The following is a 22,190-nucleotide window of genomic DNA, read 5'->3' on the forward strand; positions in this document are numbered from 1 at the left end:
TGGATTAATTACCCCTGAAACTTATTCTTAGCATTAAGCTAAATTAAGGAAAAAATTAATAAAACCGGCATAAAAATCCATGCTAAAATCCTAAAAAATTATAGATAAATTGTAGGTTCATCAAATACCCCAACACTTGAGCTTTTGCTTGTCCTCAAGCAAAGACATCAGCCATAAACCTAACATTCCCCCTTCTATTCTCACCATTTACCGGGTGAATGTTTAGGATAGAAATGCATTGAGTAGTCGGGGAACTTTTGTAAGTGTTCAATTCTTATTCTTGTAAATTACCATTTAACATATGTATAAGATCCAAGGAAAGGAGAATATGAATTTCTTCAAAGTCCAGCCTTCACTCTCAATCAATATATAAATTAGCTCCTTAATGGTCAAAATTAATAATCTAATTGCTTTAAGTTTCACATTTGTAACTATATCTTAATGAGAGTTCAACTTTAGTATGCCCCTTTGAACCTCAGTTGTCACCAAAATTACTTATTTCTAAGGGTGAGTGCATCTTATGCTCCATCTCACCCTTTTCTTCTTTTTTTTTTCGGTGTGAGTGCATTTTATGCTCCATCTCACACACTTTTCTCTCTCTTTTTCTCTCTTTTTTTTTTTTGGTGTGAGTGCATCTTATGCTCCATCTCACACTGGTCACTTGCTTGAAGTAGGTAAATAGGACTCATGTTCTGAGTTGCTAGTTTTACTATTCAGCTCAAAATAGCGGAGTCAATTTGGGCTTTTGTCCTTCTTTGCAATTATTGAACCTCAAGAATCAGCACTTCAGATGTGCACTAGCTCTCTTGACCATTAACCATGAAATCAAGGGCTTCCATACACATGAAGATAGCTAGGGCTAGTCATGCTGAAAGGCATATTCAACTCCCCTTTTCTCATGCATATATCAAATTGGGTCATTCACAAGAATAAAAACTTAACAAGTACATCAGTCTCCCTCAACTCATTGAATTCCTTCTTAAAAATTATTGAATAAATAGTAATGAACTTGAGGGGTTCCTGTCTTTTTTGGTTATGTCATTGCCTGCATATGTGTGTTGGGGTGAATGAGGTGCATGGTTTCAGCCCCCATACCCTAGCCTCGGGCTCACTCCCCTACACTTAAGATGAATATTGTCCTCAATGTTCCTAGTGTTAGGAGATCACAATGAAACCAACAAGAGAAATACCAAGTAAAGAGAAGGTTAAAGAGGACTTCCTGAAGATTAATTTCCAGATATGCAAGAGTTCTTTTCGTGGAGCCTCTTCTGCTAGAATTTACTTACAAGAGAGATCAAGAGCTTTGTTCTAATTAAAAATAATTTAAACCAAATAATAAAACGACTACTATTCACAATTCAAAAGAATGTAAGTAATCCTAATCTACCAGCTATACAAGAAAAATTTACAAAGCCAAATAATTTCTATTTAATAAGACAAACCAAAGACATTTGCTTCTCTCTTTTTCTCTCTCCCCCGCTTTTTTTATAAACAAGAAAAACAGAGCTCCATTACTGAAAACCAACATTCAAGTGTGAAGTAGATCATTAATGAAAAAGAAAGCTAGCTAGATTAGCAATGGATATTATTACACAATATTCTAGACTAAATAGAAGTAAACATATCTAACATCTACTGTAATCAGATCTAAAATCAATTGCTGAATTTAGTATCTTTAGGCTGCTCTTCAGGCTCTTAATAGAATCAGACCTGAAGTCTTAGCTTTTGAGAACAGTCTTACAAAAAATACCTAACATCAATAAGTCTGAATTATGATGCAATTAGGTCTAAAATAAGTCCGAACTCAAGAGTTTAAGACTTCTTATTTTAAGTCCCAACTTATATGTCTTGTATGCCTCAATAAATTGCAGAGACTTGAAATCAGATCTGTAAACTTACCTACTGAGAACAGTCACCTTTGGATCTGAGTTCAGATCTGAAATTACAATAGTCATTTATACTGAAATCAGTGGTTATTAGCATTCAAATAACCACTGATTTTAGATCATAAATGATTTTGATTATTAAAAAGGAAATCCAAACCAACAATATTATTTACATTCCTTAATTGTAGCATCTGAATTCAGATACAATTTATCTGAGTTCAAATATGCAATTAACAAACCATAATAATTGGAGTCTGAATTGAATATACTTATTGGAACTATTGCACATCACCATTTACATCTGCTATACTGTGGGCTGCTATTTAGAGCTGAATTGTCAATGCCTTCAGAGGACATAATTTGAGCTATAACTCAACCTGAGCCAAGTTTGGGTTCATGTTTATGAGCTATGCAAGTGTATGGCTTCAAGAAATCTTGAAGAATTCTTATGACCTGAAATCAGGTCTGATATTGACCTGCATAAGCTGTTGCTATTGAAAGCAGTTTAGTTCACAATGAATCCAATCAATATTTTGGTTCAGATTCCTTATGAATTCATACAAATGTCCCATAAGCCAAAAATAGCAACCCATAGTGCAGCAGTAACAAAATAATCATTCCACACATTTTCAAATTCAAGGTTGTTGTATTGTAAGCTAAAGTGCAGCAGTAGCAGATCTGAATTGAGTTCAAATCTTTAGACTTTTTAATCATTCACAGCTGAAAATCAGAGCTCTCTAACTTGAGAAATTTCAAGGATCAGCCCAGGACCATTCATAATGCCAATTTAGTAATGTTAATTGTAATACAAACCTGTTCTCAAACCTGCCCACTTAGAAAGTGCTACTTTTCATTAGATATCCGAGGTAACACAAATTTTCAATTCAAACATACATCTCCTCAGATGCATTACCTTGGTTATAAGTGCATAGAGCAGAGAAAATAGTTCATCAAAAATTCAAAGTTCTGGTTCAGTCCTCAACTGCAATTCGGATTTGAATCAGTTCAGATCTAAATTTCTTTAGATGCTGCTTACCAAAAGTGCTTTTGGGGAATAGCATAAGGGTGAATTAGGGTGGTGATGACACTCAATTCTCCTCAAATTTGCATCAGTTCAGGTCTGAGTTCAACTGTTGCAGATTTGTAACAGCCGAAGTGATAACTGAACTCATATTTGAGTTCCTTTGCTATCCAGATCTGAGTTATGGTCCTAAATGCCCTTCTTTGCTATCCAATTATTTTGGGGCGTGCAGATGGATAATAGGGTGAGTTGGGGTGATTATGGCTCCCAATTCACCTCATGATTGCATTAATTCAGGTCTGAGTTCTGATGAACTCAGATCTGAACTGTTGCAGATCTGCAATATCAGAAGAGAAGTCTAAAATAGAAAATTGTGTGGAGGTGCTGCATTGCATTAAAACTATTGAGGCATCAAAAAATTCTCAAAATAAACAAACTTTTCCTCAACCAAATCAGCTCAAATAGATCAGAGTACAAGTTATCTAACATTGCAAAGTCTGCCCTGTATCCTACTCTGTTCACAGCCCCAGTTCAGATTTGGGTGATTTCAGATATGAATTTCTTTACCCATGGCTATCCAATTGTTTTTGGGAGATAGCAGATTTGTTCTAGGATGTATTGGGGTGATGATAACCCCCAATTACCCTTTAAATTTACATCAGTTCAGGTATGAGTTCAAGGGAACTTAGATCTGAACTGTTGCAGATCTGCTATAGCAGAACTCAGATCTGAACTCAGATATGAGTTCTGATCCAAATCCTTGGTTTCCATTCTTTTGTTTATTCTTTTTTTTTTTCTTTTCATTTTCTATATTTTTTTTCCTTTTGTAATGAAAAAAAAATAATAAAGGGCTGAAACATAAGCTGATTTTTTTTCGGCTAAGTGTTGCAGGTCAGCTATAGCAGATCTGAGTGCCGAATGCAACTCAGATCTGCAACACTCATGTTTTCAATTTTTTTTCTCTTTTTTTTTAGAAGACAATAACTCCAAGATAGAAAAGAAAATAGATCTCCCTTTATTAAAATTAAACTGAAATAGGGAAGAGAAAGTAATCTATCAAAACACAACTACAGTAGTACAGCAGTTGCAATCCAAGCTGAAATGAAAAATTAAGCAAATTAAACCAACTATGAATGCAATGCTGAATGAGATCAGATTAAGAATGCCCAATGTTTCCTAATATTGTTTTACTAAATCCCCAGCAGCGGTGCCAAAAACTTGATGTGGCTCATTGTGACACTAGCAAGTGCACTAATGATGGGTTTGTCGAAGCCTTCAAAATTAATACTAGTCCCACAAAAATATTTGCAGTAAAAGTGGTACAAGGTCGAATCCCACAGGGAGTAAATCAATAATCTCTTAGCTGAATGGATAATATAACTGAGTGGGAGAATAAAATAACTAAAATTAAAAGAATAAGAAAGCAATAACAAACTAAACAAGTAAGAGAAAATCAGTCTTACCGAATTCTGGTTCAAGGGTTCGGGTTGAATCGATTTGCCATCGATCCTAGGTACACTTCAGCATTCTTGCAATTCAAGCATTTAACCTTAGATTTATTAGGATAGCCATAATAAACCTTGTGTTTTCCTAAATCAGTTGACCAAACCCAGCATTCGATCAACACTTATCTTTAATCAACTGGGTACGATAGCGCTCCATATTAATTAATGATAGCATTAAGCTTTGTGAAAACAGTTAAACCAAAATAGCAATAATTGAGATAGCTGCAATTATTGAATTTTGTTCTATCGATTCCATTTTAGGTTAAAACATGTGAATACATTGGTCAAAGGCTGTCACGAACAATTGACCCAGAAAGATATTAACCTAATTGCTACTTGTACCACTATTCGTGACAATTATGGATCACCGAAATCATGGATAGCAGTAGGAAAATCAACATTAATTCAGTTTGTCAGAATAATTAACATTAACATCCAATGAAAATATGCACAAGAATCAATGAATACTTGAATTAGAAAAAAAGAACTTAAATTAACAATCGAACCTCCCCCCTTAAACCAGAAAAAGAAGCTTAGCTGCTCATGATCTGCGCAATCTCCATGCTTTGCTTCTCCCTAGCCGAATTGATCTTCTTGAGTTGCTTGAGTCTTGATTGCTGGATGATTGAGTGATGCTTGAGCTGGTCCGCCCCCCTCTTTATATACCCAAAGGAAAGGGTTGTTTTCCAACTCCTTCTAGGAGATCATCTTATCTTAAGGGAGTCCTGATCTTCTTTGAACTAATCCTATCATATCTCTTATCTAATCCCCATCCTTCTTATCTTTATAGGATTACATTCATAATTTAGATCTAATAAGACTCTCTCCCTCCTTGGAGGTTACATTCGAATTAGGACTCTAGGCTCTCGCATTCGAGTTGGGCTTCTCTGATAACTTGGGCAGCTTCCATGTTCTTCTACGAGTTGGGCTTCAGCTGTGAAATGGGCCCGGCTGCGAACTTGCTCCGACTTCGGACCCGATTTCGGACTCTATTCGGACCGAATATGCAACAACCCAAAACATAAAAGTTGTGGTCATTCCTTTCCTCTTTCTAATGCTTCTTGAATTGTCCAATTCGGAGTTCGGAATTGAGAGTTATTCCCAGAGTACTGACTATCGCCGAAACTGTGCAAAATCACCCGATTTGCCTTGTTTTCTTCCAATTGCCTTCTTTATTGCCCTGAATCGAAATACAAGAGTAATGAGTCCATTTAAGTGTTAAATAAATGTAAAAGAGTGAATATTAGGGGATAAAAATAGGGTTTTTTTTTGTCTTATCAAATCCCCCCACACTTAAACTTTGCCCGTCCTCGGGCAAGGCAAAAACTCAAGTAACACAAAATAAACCAACTACTGATTTTCAATCTTTCTTTTTCTCTACATGAGGCCTGGTTCATTTCATTCTTTAGTTCAGACTTGGTAACCTTCCCTCTTTATATCTCTTTATCCCCTTCTTCTCGTCCAAGAGTGATTGCAAATCACCATTCCCCATGGTCCCAGGTTAAATTGATAGTCCAGGAGACAAGCCTCCCCAGCTGAAGCATCCTTGGCTGAATGGGTACCCATTGCTTTAACAAACCAATACAGCCAGATTCACTTACCTTTCTTTGTTTCTTAAGCCAAAACAAGGTGTGATTATTGCCATAAGCTTGCTATGTATCACATCTCCACCACTTAGTATGAATTCCTAGGATCTGAAGGTGAGAATAGGGTTGGGGTTCTAAGGTGAGTGCATTTTATGCTCCATCTCACCCTTGCCTTCGTTTCAAGATGTGAGTGCATTTTATGCTCCATCTCACACTTGTTTTTGTTTCTAGATGTGAGTGCATTTTATGCTCCATCTCACATTAGTCACGATTTTATTTTCAATTTTTTTTTTTTTTTTGCACAAGAATCACAGGGTTTCGCCGCCTGATCCATGAATTCATTGATCGTGGTCTCAATATGCCTAACACAGCAAGTTCTACAATAATCAACCCATGTTTGACAGATAATTATGTGAAAATCAATCAAACCCTTATGCATCTTGCCTATTGATCGATTAAAATCATGAGGTACCATATGCAGCCAAGAAAGATTCAGTTAGTCATGCTTGCATCCTATCCTATCCATTCAACCTAAGCACATGATTCTTGATAAGTTGAGATCGTTCAAGGATAAGCCCCTTCTTAGCACATGATAGCTACACTCTAGGCTGCTCTTTTGGGCTGAGAATGGGCCTTCTCTGCTTGGGCTGAATTTTACTCTTTGCTAGGCTTTCTTTTCTTGGGTTTTTTCAAGGAATCAACTTGTACTTTTGGGCCGAAGTGTGCTCTCTTGCTTCCATAACTGGGCTGGGCTAAAATTGGTCTTTTTGGACCTTCTTTTCTTACCTTTTGCCTTCTTTTTCTTGGATTAATTACCCCTAAAATTTTTCTTAGCATTAAGCTAAATTAGGGCAAAATTAAATAAAACTGGCATAATAATCCATGCAAAGACCTCATAAATTATAGATAAATTGTATGCTCATCAAATAAATAACCCACCGAATCTTTTGGGTAGCCTACAAATAGGCAACGACTGGTCTTGGATTCCAACTTGTTCGCACTCATTCTTTTAACGTGCGCAGGACAACCCCAAATCTTCAAGTGTTTGACACTTGGTTTCTTTCCGGTCCAAAGTTCATATGGAGTTTTCGGAACCGATTTGGTTGGAACCCGATTCAACATGTAAATAGCAGTCTCTAGTGCATATCCCCAAAAGGATATGGGTGATTCCGAGCGTGTGAGAAGTGACCGGACCATGTCTAACAAGGTCCTATTCCTCCTCTCTGAAACACCGCTAAGTTGTGGTGTGGCAGGAAGAGCTAACTATGAGATAATCCCATTGGCCTTCAAGTAGTCCCTGAATTCGTCAGAGAGATACTCGCCACCTCGATCTGATCGAAGGGCCTTAATTTCTCTCCCTAACTGTTTCTCGACCTCTTGTCTGAACTCTTTGAACTTTTCAAAGGATTCAGATTTATGTCTCATTAGGTACACGTAACCATATCGTGAGAAATCATTGGTAAAGGTGATGAAATACACGTGTTGGTTGCGGGTCCTAACACTCAGGGGACCACATACATCACTATGTATAAGGTCAAGCGTGCCTGTACATTTTTCGGGCTTACCGTTAAATGGCCGCTTTGTCATGTTACCTCTAAGGCAAGGCTCACAAGTGGGAAGGTTTTCTACGGTTAGAAAACTCAAAGGACCATCCTTTACCAATATTATGATTCTGTCAACACCAATGTGGCCAAGTCGGTAATGCCACAGACACGTGGGACTAACTATGTCACGAGTCCTTTTCTTGGGTATTTCGACCGACGTAGTTTCGGTTAAGTTAGTTTCTAGAGAAGGATGTAGAACATAGAGACCGTTCTCCAGTTCCCCGCATGCGATGAATTTGTTGTTCCTTTTGATAATAATCACATTACTAAAAGAGACAGTATATCCATCCACACACAGTTTAGAAACATAAATCAAATTTCTTCTTAGATTTTGTACATAAAGACAGTCCTTCAGTACAAGAATCCCTTCTCTAAAACTTAATTCTATGGTTCTTATCGCCGTAGTTGCAACACTTGTAGAAGTCCCCAAGTAAAGTGTCACCTCTCCTTCACTCAGCCTTCTGCTTACTTTGAACCCCTGCAGTGAGTTACACGCATGAGTTGAAGCCCCGGAGTCAACATACCAGGACACAAAAGTCAGTAATAAATTAGTTTCCATGACACAAGTTTCAAAAGTACATTTCTTAGATTCCAGGTAGGCAGGACAATTCCTCTTCCAATGGCCGGCCTGCTTATAGAAGTGACAGGCATCGGATGCCTTGTCTTTCTTTTGTTTCTTAGATTTGGTGGCCTTCTTCTGGGGCTTTCTCTTTGCCTTCCTCTTCTTGCCAGATTTGCCAGCTTCAACAAGCATGGCTATTGGCCCATCCTTCCTTATTAATTCCTCAGCTCTTTGCAACATATTGCTGAGCTCTTGGATGCTGACATTCAGCTTGTTCATATTATAATTCATAATGAACGGGTTGAAGGACGGAGGCAGAGAGTTGAGAATAGCATCGATCTGTGTGACCAGATCTAGCCCGGAACCAAGGGCCTCCAGCTCGTTTATGTAGCCCATCATCCGAAGACAATGGTCATGCACTTGCTGCCCCTTAGTTATCTGCGCGGTCATGAACTGTTTCAGGACCTTTTGTCGAGTAGAACGATTCTGCTCTTCGTACATAGTTTTCAGACTATCCAATATGTCTTTAGCGAGTTCGATCTGATCGAATTGCCTCTATATCGGATTGTCCAAAGAGGCTATGATATAGCAGTGGGCTAGGGAGTTTTTATCCTCCCATTCTTGGTATTCTCTCCTTCGAGCCTCAGAAGCCCTGTCCCCCAGATGTTCCGGAGTAGGATTTTTAGCCACCTTATCTAGTTTTTCTGAAGTTAGGACCAACATAAGGTTTCAGTACCAGTCGGCATAATTGGGTCCCTTAAGCTTGTTGTCATCAAGCAACTTAGCAAATTGTCCATTTGCATTTTCTGGTAAAACAACAAAACGTTAGTCCACAACCTTAGTTTGATTCATGTTACATAGATACGACTTTTAATCTATGTTCCATTTCCATTTGTTCTTCTCTGAGATTTCCCTCCTATCTCAGTGACAGAGACGGTGAATTGTCTCTAGAAATGCGGGAAATCACATAGGGTGCGTGGAGCCAACTGTTTCAGCTACATAACCCCACCACCTTTCTGTGACGGATCATATCCACTCATTGTATGAGCCTCCATTTGGCCTCTGTCAGACAAGGTTCAGAACTGTTTTCAGGTAAACCTTTTTGTTCAATGAGTGCGCACCCATCATATTCAGTTCACGCCAAGGTATCGTGAGAGAGTTCCCATTTTCTGGTGAAACCCCTCCCACATCGGTCTATGACGCCCCTATCATCTTATGAAACACTCTGACAGACCCAACAGCAAATGGATAGCCCAATTTTATGGTGCGTTTCCTCATTACTGAAGGACCCATCATCGTGCTAATGACGGAAGGCCTTTAGAGAGTCCATCATATGGATCTCCCTATCACATGTACTCATATTACCGGAGGGAACAAAATTATGCCCTAGTTTTAATTTAGGTCAAACCAAAGTGGCTCCCACTGACTTTCATAAAGTCAGATTTCTGGTGGGCCTAAATCGGCTAGGGTTTCCGCACGCGACCCCTTTCAGGGTTGTGGGGCCCACCATGAAGAAAAGGGGTCATCCAATGACCAAAAGAGACACCATGGCAATGATGTGCATTCAGCCATGGTGCGCGCAAGAGCCACTATCGAATCATCATGGGCCAAGCACTTATGGCCCACGGTCGCAGCACATCAAACATCCACACATCACATGCAATGGAAGAATTGATCCAATCAATCACTAGCTGTAAAACCCATTAACCAGCCCAACAAAAACACTATTAACAATTAATATCATCTAGGTATATGGACTGAATAGCAGTTAGCAGTTCGGTTCATATAGCCTTTCTCACAAAAGTGGGCTTTTGTAGTTTTAACTCTTTAAAACTGGGCTTTACAGGTTGGGCTGAATTAATTCCTGCAATTGAACATCAAATTTGGGCCTGAAAGTGTGAGAAATCTGGACTAAAAACAGTCCCCTTTCGAACCCTAGATTCGGTCCAAACAAATTTGGTCCAATTTGGTCCAAGATGGTCCGAAACTGATTTTCAATTCAAGAATTAATTCAGGAAAGATCTAAAATTAATATTTCTGATTTTAGACAATCATAAATCAGACATGGACTGTTTGCACCACCTGCAAAACAGAGGTTAGTCACTAGGGTTGCAATTTCATAAACTGCAAAATGCAGAATGCGATCCCTCCATCTGCAAATCTCCAGCGCCGCCGCCTTCTCCAATCAAGAAAATAAAATAAATAAATAAATTACAGAAATCCTATTTCTATTAATTAATTACATCATTGATTGAATCCTATACATTCAGTCTAGAAAAATAAAAAAAAAATATTTTACAGACCGAATTGAATAGAAACTGCAAAGAAAGAATGCACAGACAATCTGCGCCAAGGCTGCACTTCGATCTCCATGTACGAACAGTCCATTAAATCAAGAAATAAATAAAGAACAATTCTAAATAAATTTCAGATTTAACAAAAAATAATTTCAGATCAATCGCCCTCAACAAGAAACAATTTCTTGAAATAAAACAACAATCTGCGCAATACCCGGACATAACAACTTCTACCAAATTGCACAGGTTCAGATCTAATTTCTTGGTTCAACATTCGAACCTGACTCTGATACTAGTGAAAGAATGGTAGGATCCATCGTATGGACGCCAAAAAGGTTGCAGAATGGGTGGGCGAATTTCAAAAATTTCCTCCCTTTCTTCCAATTGGGAGTCATATTCCCAGATTTTAGAATACAATATTCAAGGATCTCATTGAACCAGAATCGAACCAAATCTGAACCAAAAGCAAAGGGAAGGGTTATACCTGATACGGAGAATCAGTATCTCCCAACGTCGGTGTTCACGCCCAAAGAGAGGTCCAAGATCTGCTCCTACTGTAGATGACACAACTGTGGAATAGAACTAGCAGAATGCGTCCTACGCACTGAATCCTTCGCAAGAATTCTCTGGAAACAATGAGCACCTAACTGAATCAGCCTTTCAGCAAAGACTGATATCAAGAACTCTTTTTTGATCTTTCCCTCTCAGAGAGATCGAACTAGTGGTGGATGGCGGTGGCTGCTGGAGGAGAAAACTAGAGAAGAAGGTGGCGAATTGCTTTTCTGCTCTAGGATTTCTGAGATCTAATCTTTAGAATGCAGGTGGGTATCTGCGAAATCCCTTGGGTTCAAATTCTTGTAATTCAAATTAGGGTTTCTCCTCTTTCTTTTTTATTAAGAATCCTCCTAATCCAATTAGAAGTTATCCCAATCCAAATCTGTATTTGGATAAGGGACAATCTTAATCCTATCTGCAGATTAGGTTAGCATACTCCTGATCTTATCAGGAGGTTACTAGATTCAAATCTCATTTGAATTTTGGTCTCTAAGAGTGGATAGGGTGAAAACCTAATCCTATCAGCTAACCCTAATCTCAGATTCGCCCCTTAAGTGGGTGATCATATCAGCCCCTATTCGAAATGGGCTTCAGGCCCAATAAGTGTTAAGTGCTCAATTAATTTCCAATCCGTTGCCCAGTTGGGCTTCTTTGTATGGCGTGGGACCCAAGCATTGATCTACATATCAGCCGCATGGGTTCAGCCCAGCCTTTGTTACAAGGCTTAGCCGAATTCACTAGGAAGCCCAGTGAACCCCTTGAGCCCATCACATGGACTCTATGGGCCCAACACTTACACTAAGTGGTCCCTGGGCCAAGCCATCTTATAAAACCCAGGGACCGTGGGCAGATGCAAGATTAGCCCATTAGGTATTACCTTAAATGGCCTTACACTTAACCTCTCATCCCATAATGATCAAGCACTGCCCGACAAGAGAGGACCTCTCCCTCGGTTGCAAGGAACAGTGCTGCACTCTCTACTCACATGGATCCCGGGAATTAAAACCATTTGCAAACATTTTGAAACCGTACATATCTATATATCATATATATAAATTTTGCAAAACAAATTCCAATGATTGAAATCAACTGCCGGCAGTTTGGTTTCCATCAGAGAGAGTGCATCCCCGATCATTACCTTTGTCCGACAAAGGGGCCGATCCTGTCACTATGATCACTCACTCAGATGAATTCTCGGACTGTCCCAACATACCCAGGTTTTGACCCCGCTAAGGATCTCACTGATTGGCACACCAAAGACAGCCCAATCCGACACCTAGTGAAGTATCATAATTGAGTCTAGGGGTCAAGTGTAACTTTCCAGTTTTGCCCATCAATCTTCAAGGTCCAGGGCATAACCGGAAATTTGGTCCGGTTCAAAGATTCGAATAATCCCACACTCCATGTGCCTCGGGTCTCACCCTGGTAGTAGAGACTGGCCACCCCAACAATTGGTGGCACACCAGTGTCAGCCTTGGCAGGATAAATCTCCCCAGACTTATCCAATGGCTGTGAACATTCAAAACTAACACGAGCCTCAATAAGTGTCTAGTTTTAGGGTCTTACACAAAAACACACCGCTTAACATGAATCAAACATGCACTTTATTCATTTACACTAAATGTCAGAAGTACATCAAAACTGATTGAAGCTAAGGGCATACAAAAACTGTCAAAAGTACATCAAAACCCCATTTGAGGGAATGACCATTCTCTCCCCTTCCCTTCAGAATGAAATCCCATTCCTGCTGATTCTAGTTTTCATTTCTCATTCCTGTTTGAACCAAATAGACTATGGGAATAGACCATTCCAATTCTGATTCTCACTATGAACCAAACAGACCCAAAGTTCCCACCATAAAAGAACTGGAAATAATAGCTGAAATATTTTTGTAAAAAAATCCATTTTACGAAGAAACAAATGCAACCTTAAGCATTCTTTGTTGATCAGAATGTCCAAACCATATTTAACATGAATAGTCTTTAATTAAGCAACTGAAGAAAAAACAAAGCTTGCATGTGTCATGAGGGTGTAGGGTGCAACTTGTTTTCAGAAATTGGTAGCCCATCAATTAACCATACAAACACGAATTCATGTAATAACTAAACTTGCTCACACCAAATCTCTTTGTTATCTACATATTTCCTTTGATCAAGATAAATTCCCAATTGTGTTGTTGTTTATGGTAACTTTAGCTCAACTGCATCAATCTTCTAAATCTCAACGACTACGAGTAGTGCTTGCCCCTCCAAACATCTCAGGATCTGGCTATGAATGGAATGGGATCTGTTTCTCACACGAGGGCGCCTCACATGCACATCCACCGTGCATGGGAACATCTCCTGTGAATAATAACTTATAAATAAGGGAGATGTTTCCAATGCACGGTACGATGTGCATGTGAGGCACGAGTGAGGCACCCTATGTGAGGAGTAGATCCAGTCTTGCTATGAATGCCCAAAGCTTTCCTCCCCCACTTTATCACCCCTGTCCCCCCAATTGCTTGATGCCACATGTGCATATGTCATTATTTTTTTTCCCGACATCTTGGAGCTGGATCATCATCATCAAAGTCTTATGGCCCCTATCCCAATATTAAACTTATTTGGCCATTCCCTTTTATTTAGGCCATGTTTAGGAGTACTTATTGAATAAGTGCTTAAAAACAAGTGCTTATTCAAATAAGCACTTATTTGCATTTGGCACTCAACTTTTTCAAGTGTTTATTTTAAAAAATAAGCACTTATTTTATATTGGGTGTTTGGTGGTCTTTTTCTCTAATAATCACTAAAATAAGCAATTGTGACTCTTTTGTCCTTCATTTTCTTTCAATTTTTCAAAACATCTAATCCAAAGTGAATGAATAAAAGTACTTTGATAGAAGTGCTTTTATAAAAGTACTTTTATGATGCTTTGATAAAAGTACTTCCATAAATATTTTTAAAAAGTATTTCTATAAAGTGCTTTTATAAAAGTGTTTTCGTAAAAAAATGTTTTCATAAAAGTGCTTTTGTAAAAGTACTTTTCATAAAATTACTTTTATAAAAGTGCATTTATAAAATTGTATTGTAAAAGGGTATAAATGGTATTCTAAAAATTCACCGGAGACAATTATGGGAGAAAAAATGAATAAGTGCTTATTGTATGGGCACTTAAAAAAAGCTGGAAATTTGGGCTTAAAACATTTTTTAAATAAGTACTTATTTCAGCTTATTTCCCAAACACCAATAAGTGCTTAATGGTGTGGTTCCCGCCTAAATAAGCACTTATTTGCAATAAACACTCCCAAACATGGCCTTAATATCATATCCATTGTTAAGTTATGAGCACTCAAATTGTTTCTTGTTATTTGTATTCATGTGTGTCTTTTTTATTTGCCCCTAATCTTTCTAACCCCTTCAACTTGTAATAAATTGCTTCACATGGAGTCTATAAGTGGTAGGGGCAGAGCCAAATATAAAGAGAGGGGGTGTTTTTGTTAAAACATAATAATTTGTATAGTTAGTGGGTGGAAGTAGTGGCAAACATGTAATAAAGTTGATCCCCCCCTTTAACTCCAAAAATTAAAAAAAAAAATTGTTTACTTTTTCTTTCACAAAAAGCTATAATAAACCCTAATCTTTCTAACCCCTTCAGCTTGTAATAAATTGCTTCACATGGAGTCTATAAGTGGTAGGGGCAGAGTCAAATATAAAGAGGGGGTGTTTTTGTTAAAACATAATAATTTGTATAGTTAGTGGGTGGAAGTAGTGGCAAACATGTAATAAAGTTGATCCCCCCCAAAAAAAAAATTAAATAAAAAGTCCCATTAAAATGTTAAAATTGCTCTCTAACTCTCTACCACCCCTCCTTTAACTCCAAAAATTAAAAAATTTTGTTTACTTTTTCTTTCACAAAAAACTATAATAAACCCAAACCCTCCCACTCTATTTCTCTCCAAACCTTACCTCCTTTACTCCCTATCTCATTTTCTTTGTTTTTGCCAAGGGGGCAGATGAAGGGAAAATTAATCCCGTGAGAGTCATCCGTCCCTCCCTCATTCTACTTGTGTTGTTTATGTTGCCAATCTCTATCATATAATTGACTTAATATAACTTATTTCATTACCCTAAGCCAAAAAAAAAGTTATATAGCTTAGCCGCCCCCTTCAAAAGAAAATTCCTAACACTAGCATTGGTAGGTTATCTTCTTCTACACATATGATTAAGAATCTGTTCCTTGAGCTGTGTTTGGTTGCGATACAAATGTCAAATTGGTGTACAAATGCACTTCATCAGCACAAATTTCATGATCGCTGACATTGACTTAAATCGGTGGTTTGCCGGCAGTCTTTCTTTGCCGGTATAGCCACTGTTGGCAAAAATATAGACCACCATGATATCCGCATAAAACTGCCGGTGTAGGTGGCACTAACTTAGGCCATTGAATTGAAGCATTGCCGGCGGTTTGTCAAAATTGCCGGCTTATCCCTCCCTATACCGGCAGTCATACACTGCCGGGAAAAAATAAATAAAAAAAACTTTTTTAAAAACCGGCATTGGAAACTGTCGGTACAAATAAAAGTAGACCGCCGGCTTAGGTTTTGCCCAAATTGGCTAGTTACTTAAGGTGGCGATCTAAACTGCTGGCTTAGGTTTTTCCCAAATTAGCCAGTAACTTAAGGCGACGGTCTGAATTGCCGGCTAGGTTTTGCCAAAATTGGCCAGTTACCTAAGGCGGCAGTCTGAACCGCCAGGTTATATAATATCCAATTGCCACACATAGCTTTAATTATGGCTAAGCCAACAATTAGTTGACCGTCGGCTTAGAGCTATGCTTTTTTTTTTTTTATGGAAGCTTCCATATAAAGTTTGTATTCTCTCTCTTTTTTATTTTTCTTAAATAAAATTGATATTTAAGACAAAAAAAAAGTTTTTTTTGGCAAAAATTAGTGGGGAAAGATGCATTCAACCCCTTGCACCACAAAGATTGCAAAAATATTATCCAAAATCCCAACAGGGTTAATCTCATGAGTACAGCTTAAACCTCCATCTCTATATACAGTAAAATATCTCATTTCAATGTAAAAAATGATTAAGTAAAAACAATATGATAACAACATAATATACAATTAGAAGCCAAATTTCTTTGGTGTTCGAAATCCTGACATCGACACTCGTTGTTGTTGCCTCGCCCTCCTCTCCTTCTCCTTGGCTTTGGTTTCTCTTTCCACCTCTGCTTGTAATTTCCTCAAGTTTTCCATTTCTTCTTCCATTACTGTCTTCTCTTCCTTTTGCTACTTCTTGTGTTCCAACATTGATGTCTCTAACTCTTTCATTGAGAAAAACATGGGGCCTAAGTCAGCCAACCATTGTTCCCCCACGAGGAGCATCTTAGCAAGTGGTGGATCCAATGGGAACTCAACCATCTTCCATCCAAGATCGGTCAAACTGCCAACATATTGTTCAGGGCACCCAAGACCCACAACTGATACATGGAATTTAGGATATTATCCTGTAGAGGTGGGTCCATGAAATCAAAATCCAGTAAGTTTTCTATCTAAAGGATTTAAGCAACAAAACTATATTGCCAAGATTAGTCCTTTGGATCTCTGGCACGGGATTTGGAAGCATCTCATTTTGGTAGGCAATCTGTGTACAAACGATAGTAGGTACCTGGTCCTGTTCTTCCTGCACGGTCAGCTCGTTTATCTGCAGCAGCACAACTAACCAGAAATACTTGGAGAGCATCCATACCCATTCTTGGACTGTAAACTTTCATCTTACCATAACCTGTATCAATGACGTATAAAATACCATCCAAAGTTAATGATGTCTCTGCAGTATTGGTAGCTACGATGCCTTTTCAAGCCCCGTCCTCGGATTTCTGAAAGATTCTGTCTTGCAAATCAGCTGGCAGCTGGGAGTAAATGGGTAGTATTGACAGTTTAGAGACCCCCTTCTTGGTGCTAGAGGTAAGCTACTCCATGCGTTGTGCAAGTGCATAACATGTTGCATCAATTTCATCTTGGCCAGTCATAAAGTTGAGAATATCACCAGGTGGGCTTGTGATATGGACAGACATGCCTGCTTCATTGTAACTTCAGCATAATCTTCGCATGGTGTCTTGCTATACAAGATGTTCACAGGGTAGGTTCTTCCAAGTATATGGAAAATTAGTACACTGAAAATATTTGGAGGAAAAACTTTAGTATTCGACAAAATGCAGAGATGAAATTTTAGTGGTAATGAAGTAAAAGTTTTACCTTCCAAAGAAGTTGGAGAACTTACAGCGGTAAGTACCTGTGAACCCCTTTCCACTGCCGCATTGGGATTCTAAGCATGAAATCCCCAAATCTGCCACCCTCACACACATATCTTCACCAAGCAACAAATTTTTTGATTTGAGATCCCTATGAATTATCCCCTTATAATGAAGATATCAAGGGCCAACTTCAAAACCAGGTCAATGGGAACAGAATATGATTCTTGATGATGGAGGTATTTTCTCAGTGAGCCCCCTGCCAAATACTCAGTGATGATATAGAATACAGGAGGTTTCATGTAGTAGAGCTCATTTGTTAAACAAGACACACTATTATGTTCTAGCTAATACAGAGAAAAAGGATACAAAGAACATGTCTTTGATATTTAGAAAGTAAATAATATTCAAAGACTAGTTGAACAACATGCAGTAAAATTACCAAGCTTACATAACTAGCTTAGAGTTTCTTTTTCATCATAGGAAAAATAATGGCATTCATTGCATGCACAAATTGAGAAAGTTTGACATACGGATACTGTACAAAGTGTTATTAGCACAGGCAAATAGCAACTCATGCTGTTAATTAACTCCATAGTTTTCATACCCACAAATCTCAAGTGTATAAACCTGAGAATAACTATTGTATTTTCATCATGTACCATCTCCTGTAAGCACAAGTGTTTTCATGAATTTTGGTTGGAACAAGTGAAGTCTCCTTTTACATGAAACTTGAGTTGACCTTATGGAGCTCACAACCTCCCACTTAATGGCTTTATTTGAGGAAATGACCTCTGAGATATAAATAAATATATTTGATATATTAACCATATAGCAAAAATTGCTTGGTCTAATGGTAAAATCTTAAGCTGACGAGCATGAGAATTTGGGTTTGAGTCTGAGAAAGCCACTTTGTTAAAAAAAAAAACTCCAAAATAACTGGGATCAACATTGGGTAACAACCTTTTTTTTCACAACCATACCATACATACCTTCAGATAAGCTGCATAAAATATCCACAAAGAAGGGATTTTAAAGCAAACAAAACTGCAAACTGTTGGAATATATATATTGATGGATAAGTGTTGGAATAGATTTTGAATCCTTGAAAATTGGATATTATGAAATGTCGGCAGCATGGTTTCTAAATTTTGTTTCTCATCCCAAAACATTGGTCATAACCAAAATTTCCATTTATTAAGTTTGTGAAACCTAATGATCCAAATTGCAGCAGAATTATACTTCATTTATGCTCTCTCCTGATATGAGTGAAGTAGTTATCCTATGATCCTACCTATATTACACTGTACCAGAGGTGGCAGGGCTGCAGGGTGGGTCATGGGTGTCAGGAAAAATGAAACTTGGAAGATTTGGAAATAAAATAATACATCGGATTTTATTGATGTTTTAATGGGAAATGCTCAATCAGATATTTTTTCAAACATGAGCTAGGATAGCTGGTGTATGTAGATTTGGATATGAAATTGGGAGTGCTTTCCGTATGACAGAAATTAGAAAACCTGATAGGACAAATGAAGATATTGGATCCGAGAATCACCAAAATGTAGGGCTTGCATATGAAATTAAGAAATCTTACTATTTTGGAGAAAGTGTATTACCCAGTAAAACCATTTCATTTAAGGGCACTAGTTGAAACTAGTGAAGCTCGAAATCCCTCTTCTTCAAAAGGAGTAACAGAAGCATAGTGGTGTGTATTGCATGCAGATGAAATGCTGATCAATGAAAATGATTAGTGTCAAATGGAAGGAGCTTAGACGAGGGAACCAGAAACCCAGTGAAGTACTTAGAATTGAAGAAGTGAGAAGAAAAAATTGGAACGCAATTAGGGTCTGTATCTAGAAACTCGTTCTTGCAAAGAAGTGGGGTACTGCAGTGTTACCTTTGATGGCGTTCCTGCCCTTCTTTACCACCTAAAGAAGTGGGGTGAAGTATGTAGTCGAGTGAACTCTCTGGCTTCAATGCAAACACTCAGCCTTCAAATCTTCCTCTGAATCGGTTTGTGGTTGGCTTTCAAGGCAATCTCTGTTCGCTCAAATCGACTTCTCTGAACCAATCGAGTTTTAAAGGCAACCTCTGTTCATGGCTGGCTTGATAGTTTACTAAATCCATGGAGACTGTCTTCCTTTGAATCGGTGGAGAAATTGGCAAAGAAGAATGAAATAACGCTGGAAGAAGAAGAAGAAAGAAGATAATGGCGGTATTCCAGGAACTCTAAGAAATGGGCGAGGGTTTCGTGTTCGCCGTTTGGTATTAACGAACTCCGTGCGATTAGCCTCTTCTGCGGGATCCCGCTAAAGATTTTTGTATTTTTTTTTAGGATAAATTTTTTAATCTATCCTTATGGTTTAGTTAATTCAGCACTTACATCCTGTCATTTTTGCACCTAAAAGCCCCTTTGATAACACTGGATTCTGCCTGCCGGAGAATCTACAGTTTGCCGCCGTTGTGAGACTCCTGTTCTCCTTTTTCAAGTATTTTCTTTCAAGATCAAGTAAGTCCAATCGTCTCCAGTTATTTTTTTTTTTATGTTTCTTTTTTATTTTTTTCTTTCGATCATTTTGGTATGAAGTAACTGGTATTGAGTAGTCACCGGAACCGGTGAATGAAGCTTTCACCGAGCTATTTTTTGGTGATATTCTTAAAGTCACCCCAGATCACCAAACTGTACCGTAATTTGATTAAAATCTTGTTTTTTTGTGATTTCTTCAGCGTTTCTAACGACAAAATCATCGCTGCTGCTCCATTCTCGGAACGAAGGGCTGTTTGGCCCGAAGAATCGCCAGGAGGGGTGCCACCGTCGCTGTTTTAACTTTAAAGGAAGTAGGGGATGAATGAGAGAGAATGACTGCGGCCATTGCTGTTTTGCCCGAATACTGCTCGACGAGGCGACGAGCCCTTCGGCACAGCCGTCGCAGGTGACAACAGCCACCGACGAAGGGCTCCCTCCCTCTCTTTCTCTCTTTCTCTCTTCATCCCTTCGTTCTCTCTCCCCCATTCACCCTCGTCCCTGTTTCATCACTGCCGCCGCAGCAAGTTGCAGCAGCGGCGGACCCCTCCACGCACTCGGATACAGACGACGAGTGTTATCAGAGCTCTTCGGGCATTCCACCGGACAAGGAGGGAGGAGGAAAACTAAACTGATCCCATATGCTCGGATATGTTATCTTCACTCTGGACGACGATGAGTGGTGAGCTCACAAGAAGATAGCACACATCGTCTTGGCTTCCAAGGAGTTCCGGAGTTTCACGGCCAGCGTGAGAAGGAAGCTGGTGGATGATGGACTCCTGAGCTTGATGCTTCAAGCTGCTAGCAACGTCCTGGATTTGGAAGATGTGTTCATAAGGTTTGCATTCGACAGTGCCTATACGGCTGTCCTCGGCAGAAACCCGAACTCGCTCTCTTTGAGCTCTGCTGCTAATGAGATTGGTAAAGCCATCGACGACGGGACGGAAGGTGTGTTCCATAGGCACTTCATTTCCAGGAAGCTGTGGAAGCTGTTGGGTCGGTTGGGGGTCGGGAGTGAGGGGAGACTGGCCAGTGCTCGGAAGATCATAAATCGTCACTTGTTAGAGCACATTTCGTTGAAAAGAGAATAGCTGCGCAAAGGGGTGTAGGGAAGTGATTTGATAGCTATGTACATGAGTTCTCAAGCTCAAAATGGAGAAAGCAAAGCTTACAGTGATCTGTTCCTTAGAGACACTGCACTGGGCTTCTTGTTTGCTGGGCGGGACTTGGCGGGAACGTCCCTCACTTGATTCCTCTGGTTGGTTTCCACAACCCCTTGCGTGGAGAAAAAGATCCTAGATGAATTGATACAGTTAAAGAAGAAGAAGGAAGCGGAAAGTGTCGTTAGAGATCAAAAGCAGCCATAGGTGTTTGATTCAGAAGATGTGAAGGATCTGGTGTATTTCCATGCAACCATGTGTGAATCCTTGAGGCTGAATCCGCCACTTCCGCTCACCAGAAGACGTGTTTCCCGATGCTGAGGGGAGGTCTTAGAAGAGAGAGAGTGGGGGCTCAGAGGGCAATATTGAGTTTTTAAAAAATTGTACAGGTCACGTGATGTTAATGTGCATATATTGTGACGGAACATTTAGCGGTTAAATAATAGGATACATTTAGTCAATTAACTAAATCATAAAATAGTTTAAGAAATTTATCTATTTTTTATTATTTTTAAATAATAAACGTCGAGAGATTAAATTTACTGTTTTAGTTCAATTGTGACCGCCGGCCCCTAATTGAGTTTAATTATTTTCGAATTTGCCGGTTTTTGCCTGCATGAAGACATGACCGCTGGAATAAAACCGTAGGTTAAAACCAAATTTCTTGCAGTGAACGTAACGAGAAGTCCCGATCTTACATAGCTGTTATTGACAACTGAAAATCAAGATTTAGACCCAGATCTAGCAAAAAAAAACTCATATCTAATGAGATCTTTCTTTTCCTTCCAATCTAGCAACTGAAAATTGTTGGACCTATGGCAACAACTAGAAATCCTTAAGCGATTGAAAGGCGATGTTGGAGACGACCAGATAGGGGGAGAATGGCATTGGTCATGACAAGGAGAACTATTGCAACGCTTGTAATCCCTATCCCTCTCCGAGCAATATAATTGATTGTGGTAATTGCTACCACCACAACGGTTAGAAGTTTGTTCAATATCCTTATTGTCATGCCTTTCCCTGGAATCTCTATCTCTTCTCCTTCGCGGGGAAGAAGCAGTGGTAGTTTGGTAGAGGTGGAAGGTTAACATCATTTGGGATGATATTAACTCTGAAGAGGTTGTAACCAAATGTAACGAGTGTAAATGGGCACAATGATCTGGCCCCCATTTACACTCTCATTAAATCGATTGTGACTTAGATTCCATTTGTTTGTAATACAAATGTCCAATTGGAGTATGTATAGT

The 22,190-nt window shown here is 38.9% G+C and overlaps 1 pseudogene across 1 annotated transcript; it reads left to right on the plus strand.

Annotated features, from left to right (window-relative positions):
- Positions 1-16,003: 16,003 nt before the first annotated feature.
- Positions 16,004-21,370, plus strand: LOC148803699 (noroxomaritidine synthase-like; annotated as a pseudogene). The gene is made up of 2 exons (XR_016081326.1): positions 16,004-19,768; positions 19,987-21,370. The product of XR_016081326.1 is annotated as a noroxomaritidine synthase-like (transcript).
- Positions 21,371-22,190: the final 820 nt, after the last annotated feature.

Source organism: Nelumbo nucifera, chromosome 1 (assembly GCF_055504915.1).
Source record: "Nelumbo nucifera cultivar China Antique chromosome 1, China Antique-T2T, whole genome shotgun sequence".
Classification (NCBI taxonomy): Eukaryota; Viridiplantae; Streptophyta; class Magnoliopsida; order Proteales; family Nelumbonaceae; genus Nelumbo; species Nelumbo nucifera.